Source organism: Epinephelus fuscoguttatus, linkage group LG17 (assembly GCF_011397635.1).
Source record: "Epinephelus fuscoguttatus linkage group LG17, E.fuscoguttatus.final_Chr_v1".
Classification (NCBI taxonomy): Eukaryota; Metazoa; Chordata; class Actinopteri; order Perciformes; family Serranidae; genus Epinephelus; species Epinephelus fuscoguttatus.
In genome coordinates, this window is record NC_064768.1 from 5,958,899 (window position 1) to 5,970,814 (window position 11,916).

General features: G+C 39.7%; 1 long non-coding RNA gene across 2 annotated transcripts in view; it reads right to left on the bottom strand.

Annotated features, from left to right (window-relative positions):
* Window positions 1-1,329: 1,329 nt before the first annotated feature.
* The window catches only part of LOC125904340 (uncharacterized), a 20,483-nt gene continuing 9,896 nt past the window's right edge, over window positions 1,330-11,916 (bottom strand). The window contains exons 2-3 of one of the 2 annotated variants that reach the window (XR_007451429.1): window positions 3,902-3,982; window positions 1,330-1,721 (exon numbers count right to left, since the gene is read on the bottom strand). This is a non-coding gene — a long non-coding RNA (uncharacterized LOC125904340). Of the gene's footprint in view, window positions 1,722-3,678; window positions 3,765-3,901; window positions 3,983-11,916 lie in introns of those variants that run through there. The other variant, XR_007451430.1, reaches the window with a different exon arrangement.

Genomic DNA, 11,916 nt, shown 5'->3' on the forward strand with positions numbered 1-11,916 from the left:
TTAACTTGTTTTTCTCTTGTCTCTGTTTGGATGTGACAGGATTGCCACTGTGTGACCATTGAAGGTGGAGGATTTTGGTGATAGAGTTTCTCCCCCCTACCTCACACCCCTCTCACCTGTGTGTTGTGGTAGTTTTTGCACCTCCTTCATTAATCACATTTCTCTTATTTTGCTGTGTGTGTGTGTGTGTGTGTGTGTGTGTGTGTGTGTGTGTGCATGCGCGCACATGGTGCACAGCGGCATAGGTGAGTACTTTATCCCAGTCTGATTTCTCATCCCTCTTTTACTGTCTGCAGTTTGTGCTAGCCATCTTTTAGCTCTCCATTGTTTTAATGTAATTTGCTGTTTTTAAGTAGTACTTCTTTGCATTTTTATATATCTTGTACCTTTTTTTGATACTAGCTTTTAATAGGATTCCCATTTTAATATATACCTTTTTTTGTCCTATTAGATTGTTTAATAAACTGTAATCTTGGGAGAATTTTTTGTCTCTGCCCATCATTTCATTGTTACCTGTATCAGTTAAAGTATCTGTGGGCTTTTGGTTGATTTACAAATGTAATAGTATCCTCTAAACTCTAAATCAAAGCTGGGCCTTGCCACGGTCTGCCCACAGTAAAAAAATAAATAAATAAATAAAATAAAATAAATGAATAATATAAGTAAGTATTTGGCAAGAAGGAAATACACAAATTTAAAAATTCAATTTTTTTCAAAATCACCCTTGTAAAAATAAAAGAATAGGTAAATAGTTGAAGATAAAACAAAGCAATAATAAGTACCACGTATTGAATTAATTCATTTTTGTACCTTGATACATAATGTAGTAAATCAGAAGCGCCTCTTCTGACTAATCACAATATGCTAGAAAAGATAAAGAAAAATAGGAAGGGGGTCTGGCTGTGTTCAGGTGCTCCTAAAGAAACTGACTTGAATTACAACAAGTAATGTCTGAGTAGCTCAACATAAACTGTGGGGGGAAGAGGTGTTTTCGTTCCACTGATCATGTCCAGTTAAAGTCAAATGTAGTTGTGGATTTTAGTCCAAGACATCCAACAATTTTTAAACTTCTCTTGTTCTAATCGTAAAACAAATGTAGTTTTTCCATCACAAAAATGTGATGGATTACAGCAATCCAGTCCTCTACTGTGGATGCGTCCGTTGACATCCATTTTCTCGTGAGAGCATTTTTACTCGCTATCACTAAAATATTAAACATATATATTTGCGAATTCCTTGAGAATGTCCGGTCTCATACCCAAGTACATTGTCACAAAGTTCAATGGGATTGGCGCTTTAAGCACCTTTTCCATAATATTATTAGTTTGTTTTCAATTGTTCAGGAGCAGTGGACACTGCCAGAATACATGGTAATGGTTTGCTTTTTTTCCCCACAGGACCTCCAACATGGGATGTTTTTATTTGAAAAATTATTCTGTGCTGGTGTTTTAAAGAATTGAATGAATTTTTTCCATCCAAATTCTCTCCAAGACAGGGCTTAAGTACTTTTCCATTGTTGTTTATTCAATTTTCCATAAATTCCAGTTTCCAATTGTTAAGTAAAGTTCCCTTCCTTTTCCCATTTTTCCTTTATATAAGCTGTGTCATCCCCAATTAGCTCGTATAGGCCACAATACAGCTTAGAATAGAATAGAATAGAATAGAATAGAATAGAAAGAACTTCATTTTTCCCAAAGGGAAATTCAGTTGTCCAGCAGCTCCTAAAAGACAAAAAAACAAAATAAAATACATTAGAATAAGTGCATAAATAGAGATTAGATTAAAATTGTCCATCCAGTCCAGTTATGAGAATTTGTTAAGGTGCGGACACACCAAACCAACATCAAAGAATTAGCGGCAACGAAAGCCAACTGTTGTGCCGTCTATGTCGCCTCACGTCGCCCTGTGTCAGTTGCATTTGAACACACTACATGGACTACATCCGACAGCCAAGTAGCATGTATGTTCTGCGCCTGCGTGAGAGAGAGCGGAGTGAGAGAGTGGTACATCCTGTCAGCCAAGGGGTTTCCTATCTGTGCAGCCGAGCACCGCAGCATGTCCACAGACTTTTACATCCAGAGGGTCCTGGTGTTTCCTGCGCAGGCTCCACTTCACCCAGCTGCCCGATAAACCCACTGCTACTTCCCATTTTAACCTAACAAACCAGGGCTCGGTGTTCAGAGACTAGCGGAGGCTGACTGGCTGTGCTTCCCTCCGGTTATCCCTCCCAGCTAGCTCCGGTTTGTTATTCAGGTTAAAGTGGGAAGAAGCAGTGGGTTTATCGGGCAGCTGACTGAAGTGGAGGCTGAGGAGGAAGCACCTGTTAGCCCTGGTTTCACTACAGGCAGATTCACTCACTACAGAAGCGAGGAAATAAAACCTGAACAGCCAATCAGAGTGATCTCTCTCACTAACAAGCTCCACCACCGATTCAACATGCTCAATCGGCCAAAAAGCCGCCGACGGTGTGGGACACACCGCAAAAACAACTTTCGCCCCAACTTTGGTCGACGGCCAATCAGCTTGGTGTGTCAGGGCCTTTAGTGTGTGTGTGTGTGTGTGTGTGTGTGACTGGATTCAGGGCGTATTAATCAGTCTTATTGCCATGGGGACGAAGGATCTCCTGAAACGCTCTGTTCTGAGATGAGCCAGCTGCTGCTGCTGCTGCTGCTACTCCTCTGTCACTCCAGGAGGTTGTGGAGAGGGTGTCTGCTATTGTCCATTATAGCTTTCACTTTGTTCAATGTGTCCCTCTCCTCGACAGTTAGTGGGTCCAATCTCCTGCCGAGCACTGAGCCAGATTTTATAACCAGCCTGTCCAAACACTTGGTGTTTTTGTCTGTCAAGCTGCTTCCCCAACACACTGCAGCATGTCACTGTGTGATAGAACATGGTCAACATCTCCACACTCACATCAAAGGATCTCAGTGTCTGCAGGAAGAACAGGCGGCTCTACCCCTTCCTGTAGAGGGCGTCAGTGTTAGAGGACCAGTCCAGTTTATCATCCAAGAGGACCCCCAGATATCTGTAGGTGTGTACCACCTCAATGTCCTCCCCCTGTATGGAGACTAGTTGATGGTGTGACCTCTTTCTTCTGAAATAAACCAACATCTCCTTGGTTTAGGCTGTATTCAGGTGGAGACAGCACTTACTGCACCAGTCCCTGAAGGCATCCACAAGGTCCCTGTACTCCCATTTCTGATCGTTCTTGATACAAGTCACAATAGCTGTATCGTCCCAGTATTTTAGTATGTGACAGGACTCTGAGTTGTAGTTGTGAACAGGAACAGTGCTAAAACAGTTCCCTGTGGAGCACCAGTGATGCTCCTGATCATCCCAAAGAGAAAGCTTCCAAGCCTGACATACTAAGGCCACTCCGTCAGGTGGTCTATTATCCAGGAGGTCAGGAAGTGATCTACTCCCATCCCCTCCAACCGGTCTCTCAGTATGGGGGACTGGATAGTATTCAAAGCACTTGAAAAGTCAAGTAAAAGGATCCTCACACAACACCCTGGCTCCTCCAAGTACATGTAGGCCCGGTGCAGCATGTAAAGAACCGCATCTTCCACTCCCGTGTGCTCCTGATAGGAACTGGAGGGGGTCCACAGCAATAGTGACCTCTGACTTCAGGAAATGGAGGACCAGGTGCTGCAGGGTCTTCATAATGTGTGATGTTAAGGCCACTGGTCGGTAGTCATTTAACTCGGCCGGGCGCCCCACTTTGGGGCCTCTACCCCTTTTCCTGTGGGTGGGTCTCTTAGCTCCTGAAAACAGGTTATCACTTGTCACATTGTTAAACTGAAAGGATGTGTTAGGTTGTATAGATGGCCTGGCAGACTAAAGCTAAGAAATCTCAGAAAGACTTACAGTGCAATATCAAGCAGAGAAACTGATGTTTTACCTTGTATATTGTTTTTTAGGTTGTTCCTTTCTTGTTTTTCTGGTTTGCTGTTATTGGCAGCCTGGTAGTGGTAATGAAGTCCTTGGGCAAAACAAATACAGGACAAAGTAAAGTGACGCACTACTTTAATAAGATACTAACCATTATGATGAAGACTGCAACAATCTGGCTGTAACCCTTTGACAGACATGTGTGCAATGTTACAAACACTCAAATTAAGTACTTAATCCAGATTTGGCTGAGTTACATCGGCCTGTAAAAAGGGTCTTATTTGCCGCCTGCCACTGAATGAGGGCCCAGGATTCCTAAATTGTCCCTGGATTAAATATTGCTTATGTTAGTTTTAATGCACAATAATAACAATTCTAACAAGTACTCTAAGTCTGTGCATTGGGAGCAATGGACAATAAAGCTATTGCTCTGGTAACCTACAACATTAAAGCTGAATAAATATATAACCTAAAAGTCATGAGCCTTACATTCCCCCTAAGTGAAACATATTGCCCAGTAACAAATAATACATTTAGTAAATTTAGTGGAACTACTGAAGACCGGCCCGAGAAGAACAGATTTTGCTCTAGCCTTACTGATGCCTCCTTTCCTGCGTCCAGACATTTCTCTTCTTTCTTTATTTCCCGTCGAATTTGATAAATTAATATCACCATGCCGCAAAAACCGGGTATATATTTTCACCAAGCTCCTCCTTGATTGGCCAGAGTGAGCATACCTATGATCGTCCAATCAGAACAAAGCTCACTTCAAGTTTTGTATTTACCACAAAGCAGCGACCGGCAAGATGGCGGACAAGACAGGCTGTCGTTTCTAAGCTCTTGTCCAACTGCCCTGAAATTAACATGAAAACTTGATGTTGACGTGAATTTCTGAGTGAGCATTTGCTCCACTTCAAAGTACGAGTTGAATTTAAAACTACTTTTTGAACCAACATGCTGTCCGGGAAGACTGAAGCTAAGCTACCTGCAGTTTCGGCCCAAGCTAGCGCGAGGGACCATGACTACTCCCAGATGGATTTAACAACCACCGCTGGTACGAAGAGAAAATGCCCTCCTGTTACTCCAACAAAAAACTACATTGTTAGTCCCACACAAGGCGCTCATAGAGGCAACAGAGAAGCTAACTGCTAAAATGGACAACTTCGGTGTCCAGCTAAGAGAAAACTCTGTCATGGTGGCTAACATCTCCAGGCTTGTGGAGATGAATGCAGCTGAGGTTAAAGAATGCACAGTTAAGATGCAAGCAGTGGAAAAGAAAATGCCCCATCTCATCAAAGAAAATGCGGATCTGAAAGAAAAAGTGACGGAGCTGGAGAGGTACAAGAGGCGCTGGAACCTCAAAATACATGGTCTAAAAGAGAAGGATAATGAACGTATTCAAGATGTTGTCACAGATATCCTGTCCAAGATTGTGCTGCAGTGGGCTACATCGATTGAAACCTTCATTGACACTGTCAAGTCATCATTCAGTTCACCATGAGACACCACCGAGATGCTCTTTGGAAGCTGTCCAAGAACTCTAAGGGCCCTATTTAGATGGTCTAAAGCAGACAGCGGAAGGCGCATAATCCATGTCGTGTCATTGCTATTTAGATGCAGGCGCAGTTGTCATTTTCACGCCCTGCGCCCTCGTCGTCTAACTAGCAAATGAACTTGCGCTTCTCTGGGTGTGTTGGTCTAAAAATGAGGAGTGGTCAGGTGCAGTCATGGCGCATTGCTAGTTAGGTCTCTAGGGCGGGTGCACAACGCGCGTGCACTCTGCTCAGACACACACGGAGCAGCCACACATATGCAAAAGATAACAAATAAAAATATGATTACAATGTGAAAGGTTATTATTGTGCACATTAAAATATTTATCAGAAACACGTCTTAATGGTCAGTCATTAATCAGAATGATCTAATTGCAGTAATAATGATCATCATAATTTGTAATAAATTGATAACTCTAAATTGTCCGTAGGTGTGAATGTGAGCGTGAATGGTTGTCTGTCTCTATGTGTCAGCCCTGCGATAGTCCAGCGACCTGTCCAGGGTGTACCCTGCCTTTTGCCCAATGTCAGCTGGGATAGGCTCCAGGCCCCTGCGACCCTCAAGAGGATGAAGCGGTTAGAAGATGGATGGACAGATGGATAATTTATAATAATGACAAATGAAATTGTGAAATTATCTGACCAATCAATCATTTTTTTGATTGAAAACCAAAGCCCACACATTGCATTTATTTTAACATGTTATACATTATATTATATTATTATATTGTTATCTGAGTGTAGAGAGGACACACATGCAAATAAGAGGCAGAACACAGCTCTAGGAAACATGTGAAAACAATTAACAAACGTGGGTGGGGGAGAAAACGCTGAACAGGTCCTAGCTGCAGGATCAGCACCTTGGGGAGCTCCGCAGCAGTCCTGACAGCTGTGCTCTGTTATATGATGAAAACAGGTTTGAATAATATTCCACAGATATTTAGTAAGATCTTTCTTGTATTAGTGATCACACGCCTGCTTTACCCCGGGGAGCTTGGGTGCCTGTCTGCTGTCCCCATAGATTTGGTTCTGACAGGCCTTCACCTCCCGCACGAGGAGATCTGTCTTCTCAGCTGTGAAACGCTCACTCTTTCCAGTTGGTAGGTCCGCCATCTAACTAGCTCTCCGCCATGCGCTCCAATCCCGCCTCTTTTAAAGGGAATGAGAGGTGACCCTCTGATTGGCTTATTGAATGATACGCCCAAAACACACCCATGACTAATTCACAGAGTAAGTCCAGCCCTTTTAGACTCTCCGCCATGGCGCACAGTCTGAAAACGCGCTGTTTAATTAGCAAGTGACTGGGACACGCCCATGCGCCGCACGTCCGGCGCTTCAAGTTTTAGACCATCTAAATAGGGCCCTAAGACTTGTAAAGACTTAGGGATTCACTTCAAGCAAGATTTCTGCAACGCTGACCGAGAGGCTTGTGAAGCCGCATGGCCGAAAATGGAGCAAGCCAGAACTGCTGGGAAGAATGTGTACTACAAAGGTACATTAATGGTGTAAGAGTTGCACTAGATTAGATGTTCCACAGAATTCAACGGGTCATGTACCTCACACTTTAAAAATCCTTCCCTGGAGGTTCTGCGTTTAAAATATCTCAGGTTCACTCTTTTGATACATGTTGATGCATTAAATCTCTGTTATGTGTTACTGTTAAAACAATTTCTTGTTGCAATTTACTGAGCCCTCAGTTTGTATCTCAGTTATACTTCAAGGTGGGGTTTTTTTTAGATACGTTATGGCGCTCAATATTTTCTATTTTTATTCATTATATGCTAAAAGTAGTCTATAAAGGGTGAAGGGGGTAGAAACCTCAGGAAAAGCAACTGAGGAGGGATCCCTTTTCCTGGATGGACAGACATGCAATAGATGTCGTACAGAACAGGTCAACATAATAAATTAACAGTAATCCATATGACACAATGAGACAGAAAGAGAGACAGAGACAGAGAGAGATGCAGGACAGACGGTAATGACAGTAGCTTACAACAACAATAATGAAAGTAATAATATTATAATAATTAATAATTACAGCGATTGTGGTACAATATGTTGAAAGTATATATTAATATCTGATAGTATACATATGTGACAATAATTATATATGTATAACAACAGTAAAAGTATGACTAATGATAACAGCAGCAGCAGGAGGCAGTAGGCAGGACCACAGCAGCAGCACAACCACACACATCACACTATCCAGGCACCGCTGCAATATAAGTTAACCTGTGAGACAGTGGAGCACAAAGGCTCCGGAGAAGAAGCCGAGTTGACATGCAGTACAGCTGCAATTAACATAAATCTCACTTTGCACTAGGTGTAATCTCTGCATCCTATAGATTACATCCCTTTTCGAGGCTGTATACGTATCCATGTTCACTTAAAATCACTCAGTATCGAAGAACAAGAAGATATGTTTTTCATTTTACTACACTTACTAAAGTTAAATAGGGGCAACACAACAGTGATTAGTTACAGAACTAACATCCATACTTGTTTGTAAACTTATTCTTCTATCTGGTATTGTTTGCTCTTCTGCTATCTTTTGTCTTTTTTCAGTTCAAAGTTTTCTTTTGTTTCACTTAATGCTAGGGGTCTGAGAGATTGTATTAAAAGAAAATCAACCTTCCCATTTTGCAAAAATGTGAAGGTCACCGCACAAACAGATCTGCAGGTGTTGCCATACTATTACACAACTTCTCTGGAAAAAATCTTTCAGTTAGAGATCCACTGTGTCACTGGTTAACCTGTGTTTTTGTAACCAATGATGATTCTGATCCTAGGTAATATTTATGGGTACAATGACCTTAATCAAAACAAAAATATGTTTTCTGAAATCACAAAGACAGTCAGGGATCTATGTCAAAGATATCCCACTGAAAACTTAGTATTTGGAGGTGATTATAATATGGTGATAGCTGAATGGTTTGATAGACAGCCTTCAAAATATCAGTCACCATTATAATCCAGTTTTACTTGAATTTTGAAGTGTGTTTAACCTGAAAGATATGTGGCAAATAATCCAGATACCAGAATCTACACGTGGTTTAAACCTGATGGCTCAATCAAATCCAGAATCAATTTTTGGTTGGTGTCAGTTAATGGGCCTGGGCTGGAATCTACCTCTACAATTTCTGCTGCACCTTGAACTGATCATTGCATGATTAAACTTGATTTTATTTAAAAAAAGGTACTGGAATTTAATTCAAATCTTCTGAAAAGTGAAGTATTTTGCCAGGAAATAATTACAACCTTCAAAGATATAACAGACTCAAATTTAACAACTTACAGAGATAAATGGGAATTTCTTAAATATAAAGTACGTCAGATTTCTATTTCAAATAGCAAAATATAGAAAAAAAAAAGACCGAAAAAAAGAGCTAGAATTAATTAAAGAAATAAACTATATTTGTAATAAACCCTCGCTAAATGAAAATAACTGACAAAAACTTTTACTCTTTCAATCTTCATTAAATAACATTTACATCTCTAAAGCCAAAGGAGCATATATTAGATCGAGAGCCAAGTGGATAGAAGAGGGAGAGAGAAGCTCAGCTTACTTTTGTAGATTGGAGAAAAAAAAGCCAAGAGCAGAATGCAATAAGAACACTACTTGTTCTTATAGATAATCAAGAATGTACTGACCCAGATTTAATTTCCAAGGAAATCCTCAAATTGTACAGTGAACTGTACTCCTCCTCCTATTCATCCTCAGAAGCTGATGCTTTCTTTGAGCATATAAAGGAATGGATTAGAGTGGATGAGCATTACAAAAAAGTATTCCAGGCAGACATCAATATGAGTGAAGTAGAAAATGCAATGAAAAGCTTAGCTTTAGACAAATCTCCGGGTTCAGATGGTCTAACTAGCAATTTTTATAGACATTTCTGGATTTATTTAGAAGACCTTATTTTCAATATCTGTAGTATCTGACGTGCCACATGTTATGTGATGACCAGGGTCTTATATGATCAGTTAGGGGCCTAGGTCAAGATTTTATCATGGCTTAGGTCAAGGATAGATAAGCTAGGTGAAAGGTTGGATTCCATCGAGATTGTCTCTCTGTGACTTGTCAGATTTTGTCTCAAAGTTCATCAAAACAACCAACCTATATATGCAGGGTAAATTGAGCCGTTAGGCAGAGCTGTTCATATTCGCTTCGAACTCTCTCTCAGGCTTCCTAGGTGCTTGATTTGATGCTGTACTTCTTGTAATAAACCTTTTTATATACAAGCAAGACAGTGTCAGCGGAGTGTCCTTCATCATCTTCACATCATCGCTATTTAATAAACAACATATCCTAAAAGAAATACTTGATTCTAAAACTCTTCCAACTATATGAAGCAGGGAATAATCACACTCATCCCTAAGCCTGGTAAAGATTCCAAACTAATCGACAACCTTAGACCTACAACCTTACTCAATAACGATTACAAAATTACACACATTTATGTGAACAGACTGAAATCTGGTATCACACAAATCATCTCAGATACACAATCTGGTTTTATTAAAGGGCGGTCAATTCACAACAAGACTTGTGCTTGACTTACTGGAATACAATAACTTCATTGAAGATGAAGGTTTCATTTTATTTTTAGAATTTTTTTTAAAGCGTTCGACACAGTTAAACACAAATTTATCTTTCATACCCGAGAATTATTTGGTTTTGGAGAAAACTTCATTATTGTAGATAAAATACTTTACAAGGATACTAATAGTTAAATCTTGTTACCACATGGTACACGCCCAAGATTCTCGATTAACAAAGGAATCAAACAAGGCTGTCCCATCCCTCCCCTTCTATTCATTGCAGCAGTGGAAATGCTCTCAATTCTTATTAAAAATACAGACTTTGGGAAGTTAATGGTGCTTGGCAAACAACTGGCAATTGGCCAACAGGCAGACCATGCAACAATATTTATAAGAAATAGTGACCAAATTCCCAAAGTCCTGAAAGTAATTGATTTTTTTTCTAAAGCATCTGGATTAAAACTAAACCTTAAACAATGTGAATTGTTACCAATCCATAATTCCCCTCTAGCAATAATTCATAATATCCCTGTCAAATCTACTGTTAAATTTGTTGTCATTATCCAAAAATGCTATTAAATCCAAACCAGGCTAACTTCAATTATATTTTGAAGAGGAAAACGCAGTACATTAGGAAAGGGAATTTGGTTAAAGATTATGAAGAAGGTGGTCTTAAAGTTATTGATATAGCCTGGATTAATGGCACTATTAAAATGAATTGGCTCAGATCCTTTGTGAGAAACGAAAACAGCCTTTGGCTTCACATCCCAAACCACATTTTCAGGAAATTAGGAGGCATCAACTTCCTCCTTAGATGTGACTTTGAATTAAATAAGCTCCCCATCAAACTATCGCTCTTCCATCAACAGGTACTACGTTATTGGAAAATGATTTACAAACACAATTTTAGCCCCCATAACACCCCAATATGGAATTGCAGGTATGTGTTACTGAAAAGTTAATCTGTATTTTTTCAAAATTGGTTAGAAAAAGGAATGTGGTCTGTGCTGAATAATACAGGAAACATTCTGCCCTTTGAGGACTTTTGTTCTAAATTTAACCTAAATGACAGAGGTCAGTACAACAGTGTTATCAAAGCAATACCTCAATCTGTTATTGTGATGTCATAAAATTTATTTCAAAACAATGTAAGCCCGAATCTCCCTTCCCTTTTGGTGAATGGTCATAACTTCACTAATTTAAACTGCCTATTTTCACAATCCGGCAAACCCTCGTTAAAGAATTATCTGTTCTCATCAAACAGAAATTCAATTCTACAATTCTTCTCTAAAAAAGAGGCCGAGAGTCTAAGATCGAAATTCTTCAAGTTTCCTGTTGCGACAAAAGCGAAGGAGGTCCACTTTAAGATTCTCAATGAAATATACCCCTCTGCTGAATTCTTGAGACGTCATTTTGGTTTAGATCATAATAACTGCTCGTTCTGTGATGAACACATTGAAACTACAGATCATTTATTTTATGAATGTAACTTTGCTCATGCCTTTTGGGATGATTTGCGTCATTGGTTGTTTCCTAAATTTGCCAACTTCTCTAATCTGTTTGGTTTACCGGTGAAAGATCCATTACATAACCTGGTAATCAACTCAATCATCATTCTTGGAAAGTTTTGTATACATAATAACATATTCATGAAATCTCAACCAAATTTTTTCACAAGGAAATGTGTCTTTACTTTACTAGAATGCAATGAAACTTTGCAAGTTAGCATAGGATCTTAACCTTACAGAGAATCCCTAGCTCTATTCTGTTCCTTACTGAGTTTACTTTTATGTATTTATGTGCATTTTTTATTTATCTTACTTGACTTTTTTTTTTTAATAAATATTATTTTCTATTTTCTCTTCATCCACATTATCCTTATACACCCATTTCGAGGCTTGTCTGTTCCCTTGTTCTTTATGTACCACAC